Consider the following 4,962-nt stretch of genomic DNA (forward strand, 5'->3'; position numbering starts at 1 on the left):
GAATGCTGGGACCTGGTTGGTCCAGTGTGGAAGGTCTCGCTGAGATGGGGCTTCCTGCCTGACAGCACGTGTGGACGCTGTGTTTAATGGCTGCAAGTGCCTGAGAGTTCCCTGGAGGGAATTAATGTCTGCAGTATGGAGAAGCAGCCATGAGAGAACCCTGACGGGGTGAGATATAACTGTGAGGCTGAAAAGCCTGCATATTGGACATTGATAACAGAGTGAAGCTCTGTCATGGATGCTATGCCATTTATATATTGCTGGTCATGGTTTATGATGTTTAATAAACCGCATGGACTGTTCTGAGTTTCTGGAAAACCCGTGCTGGATCTGATTTTGTGGCTGCCAAGCAAGTGATCCCCTACTTAAATGACAGCGCTACCTTATAGTGTATAGAGTTTCCAACAACAGTTCTATGCCATGGATCATCACTTGATATTTCTTTTCTCCATCTTCCGGAGTGATCGCTGCAGGACAAACTTCTTTTATTAAATCACCAAGTGTTTGAGGTTTCCCATCACTGGCAATTGGTCGAAATAGCTTTTGCACAAAAGGACGTTCACTGGTTGCCTGATATATTCGAAAGGGTACATACCGAAAATCTCCTTCTTCTGGCAAATATTCCATAAGTTTCTGATTTATCGCCCAAAACTGGTCAAATTTATCATTCTGTAAACACATCCATAGTTTGTGATCTTTCTTCTGCATTTCATTTATGACTTGACTTTTGTGCTTTAAAGCATCAGCCTCTTTTACAGATGACATAAATTATGCTCCAACTGCCTCTTTGGACTGGCAATGCAAATATCTTTTGATGGAAAATTCTTGAAGTGGGCAGTGATGCTCCAAGGAAGAGACGTGTTGGATGCATGCTGATCAAAAACTAAACCAGTTGGGTAATGCCATTTTAGAGGACTGCCTTCAAATTCTAACTAAATCTCGCCTATGTCTTCTGTCCTCAGGACTTTCTGAAAATGTTTCTTCACTTTATCAGTTACCAGGGTCAGCTAGGTCACACGAGGTAGAAGCAGATAGTAAGGTTCAGCTTCCCTTTCAGTGAGTTCATCCTGATATAATGTGAAGCATGTCGGTATTTGTCCTGACCACACATCTCTGAGTACGTCCTTGTCATCTGTCATTCTTCCAGCAGTGTGGGCTGCACATATAGACGACCTTGGTTCATTCACCAGTTATGTGATGAAAATGTGATCTGCGGGCAGCTTTTCACTGGTCTCGTCCTCACCTCAGGTGTATAGAGGCCCATTTCCAACAACCATCACTTCAGTGTTCTTATTATAGTTTGTGTTTGCTAACTGTGTAAGAAGGCTAATGGATGGATAGAATAACCTTTGAAAACCCTTGTGCAAGTATGTTAGTACAGCTGAAAACAGTTTGGCTGATTTGAGAAGCTATAAACCTGACCTTCCTTTTAGCTAGTTGAGAATCTGGAGCATTACATTTGTTGGTTCCATTAAACTCTCAAAATGGCCAGAAAAAAAAACTTCCATGTGAAACTCGACTGTCTATTCTTGTTCTTAGAAATGAAGGCTATTCCATGTGAGAAATTGCCCAAAAACTGAAGATTTCCTACAACGGTGTGTACTACTCCCTGCAGAGGACAGCACAAACAGGCTCTAACCAGAGTAGAAAGAGATGTGGGAGGCACCGCTGCACAACTGAGCAACAAGACAAGTACATTAGAGTATGTAGATTGAGAAATCAACGCCTCACAGGTTTTCAACTGGCAGCTTCATTAAATAGTACACGCAAAACGCCAGTGTTAAAGTCTGCAGTGAAGAGGCGACTCCGGGAGGCTGGCCTTCAGGGCAGAGTAGCAAAGAAAAAGCCATATCTGAGACTACCTAATAAAAGGAAAAGTTTAATATGGGCAAAATAACACAGACATTGGACAGAGAAAGACTGGAAAAAAGTGTTATGGACAGACGAATCCAAGTTTGAGGTGTTTGGATCAAACAGAAGAACATTTGTCAGACGCAGAACAACTGAAAAGATGCTGGAAAAGTGCCTGACGCCATCTGTCAAGCATGGTGGAGGTAATGTGATGGTCTGGGGTTTCTTTGGTGCTGGTAAAGTGGGAGATTCGTACAAGGTAAAGGGATTTTGAATAAGGAAGGCTATCACTCCGTTTTGTAACGCCATGCCATACCTATGTGGACAGCGCTTGATTTGAACCAATTTCATCCAATAGGACAATGACTCAAAGCACACCTCCAAATTATGCAAGAACTATTTAGGGAAGAAGCAGGCAGCTGGTATTCTATCTGTAATGGAGTGGCCAGTGCAGTCAGCAGATTTCAACCCCATTGAGCTGTTGTGGGAGAAGCTTGACTGTATGGGATGCAAAAAGTGCCAATCAAGCCAAACCAACTTGTGGGAGGGGCTTCTGGAAGCATGGGGTGAAATTTCTCCAGATTACCTCAGCAAATTAACTGCTAGAATGCCAAAGGTCTGCAATGCTGTAATTGCTGCAAAGGGAGCATTCTTTGACGAAAGCAAAGATTGAAGGAGAAAATTATTTTTTCAAATAAAAATCTTTTTTTTGGAACCTTGTCAATGTCTGAACTAGATTTTACATTCATTTGGCAACTCATTTGATTAATAAAAGTATGTTTTCATGGAAAACACAAAATTGTCTGGGCGACCCCAAACTTTTAACGGTACTGTATATATATGTGTCTCAATGACATGTATATACAGTATATATGTATTCTATGTGCATATATCTATTCTTTATTAAACAAGTCAGTGTGATTTTACTGTATCGTGCACTGAATTGCCGGCTTTTGTTAAAGGGCACCGCTGCGTATTTCTCGCAACTCAAATGTCTGGTCCATGTGTAATCCATATTTTTCTTGCCCCCATAGACTTGCATTGGCGTTTTACGGGCGTAATACAGTGACAATCGCAGCATGCTGTGATATTCTCAGCCCGTATAATATGGCCGAGAAAAAAATTGGCTGATGGGAGCTGCCCCATAGATTAACATTGGGACGAGTGCAATGCTTTTTTTTTTTTGCGCATAGCACTCGTCCGTATTTCTCGCTAGTGTGACTCCGGCCTTACTATGGTTCTCATGTTTACTATTAAGTGTGTATGTTTATGTAAGTATATATAATAAATATTGTGACTGTTGGAGCAGATCTTAATTTCATTTAGTAGTAGGGTATATTCACATATAGCGTTTGTGAAGCTTTTTATTTTTTGAATATTGCAATTTTGACCAGTTTGATTTTATGAGGTAATAACTCTGGAACACTTCAACGGATCCCACTGATTCTGGTATTGTTTCTTCGTGACACATTGTTCTTTATGTTAATAGTAAATTTTGATAATGTTTTTTGCTTTTTTTTAAATATTGGAATTTTGGAGAAAATTTAGCAATTTTCAAATTTTAATTTGTATGCCCTTAAATCAGAGCCTTGCCTTATAACATAAGTCACACAAAATAGTTAATAAATAACATGTCCCACATGTCTACTTTACATCAACATCATTTTTTAAACTTTTTTTAGTTAGGAAGTTAGATGTGTTAAAAATTTATCAGCAATATCTTATTTTTCCAGCAAAATTTCACATCACATTTGAAGTGGCTTTGAGTGGCCTATGTGACAGAAAATACCCAAAACTGACACCATTTTAAAAACTGCAACCCTCAAAGTGCTCAAAACCACATTCAAGAAGTTCATTAACCCTTCAGGTGAAGCAATGTGGAGGAAAAAAAACGAATTACTTTTTCCCACAAAAATTTTGCTTTAGCCCCACATTTTGCATTTTGACAAGGGTAGCAGGAGAAAATGGTCAATAAAATTTGTTGTGCAATTTCTCCTGAGTACTGTGATACCCGATATGGGCGCATGGCAGGTCTCAGAAGAGGAGGAGAACCATTTGATTTTTTGAGCACAAAATTGACTGGAATTTATATCAGACACCATGTCGCATTTGCAGAGCCCCTAATGTGCCTAAACAATATAAACACCCCACAAGTGACCATATTTTGGAAACTATACCGCTCTAAGAAATTATCTAGAGATGTGTTGAGTACGTTGAACCCACAGATGCTTCACAGAATTTTATTAAGTTGAGCCGTGAAAATAAAAAATCAAATTTTCCCACCAAAATGATGGTTTAGCCCCAAATTGTATATTTTCACAAGGGTACCTGTGGTGCCCCTGAAGGTTCAGTCGCCACAGAGGTACTGCACCTCACCCAGAAGTGTGGTACCTCACTCTCAGGTAAGGAGGGAGTACCACCCTGGACTCTAACACCTGCACCCAACACACACTATAGCAGAAGGGCACCCTGGACGTACCCTACGAAAGGATGGGTCTCATTCCAGGCTGGGTAGTAAAGGGTGTTGGGAGAGTGGGTGGAGACAGTATGATAAGGGGAAGAGCTTAGAGAGCAGGAAATAACAGTGCAAAGAGTGAGTCAGACATCAGGAGAAAGTGAAAGTAAGCAGACATGCTGTGAGGCAAACATAAGAAGAGAAGGAAGATCCGGCACTGAAGACTTGATAAAATCCACGGAAAAACTTTATTCACATATTTTCATAATAAAAACAGAAAGGGGAAGAAGACCCCCACGCCTTACGCGTTTCGAACCTCACAACAGGTTCTTCTTCAAAACGCATAAGGCGTGGGGGTCTTCTTCCCCTTTCTGTTTTTATTGTGAAAATGTGAATAAAGTTTTTCTGTGGATTTTATCAAGTCTTCAGTGCCGGATCTTTTCTTCTCTTCTTATGTTGACGGCCAGGAGAGGTACATACTGAAAGGAGTCCTGGAAAGGTGTATCCTGATTTACCTGGGAGTTTTCTGGACCAAGGACCCGAAGGACACAGCATCCGGCTGGTGTTTGTGGACTGGAGAACTATGAGTAAAGCTATAGAGACTGCACCCAGCTGTGTCCTCTGAATTCTTCCTGCATCACCTACCAACTCTGCTA

General features: G+C 40.9%; 1 pseudogene; it reads right to left on the reverse strand.

Annotated features, from left to right (window-relative positions):
- Positions 1-378: 378 nt before the first annotated feature.
- Positions 379-1,240, reverse strand: LOC141084405 (autophagy protein 5 pseudogene; annotated as a pseudogene).
- Positions 1,241-4,962: the final 3,722 nt, after the last annotated feature.

This window comes from Dendrobates tinctorius, unplaced genomic scaffold (genome assembly GCF_039654945.1).
Source record: "Dendrobates tinctorius isolate UK_male_01 unplaced genomic scaffold, ASM3965494v1 ptg000022l, whole genome shotgun sequence".
In the NCBI taxonomy this organism is placed as follows: domain Eukaryota; kingdom Metazoa; phylum Chordata; class Amphibia; order Anura; family Dendrobatidae; genus Dendrobates; species Dendrobates tinctorius.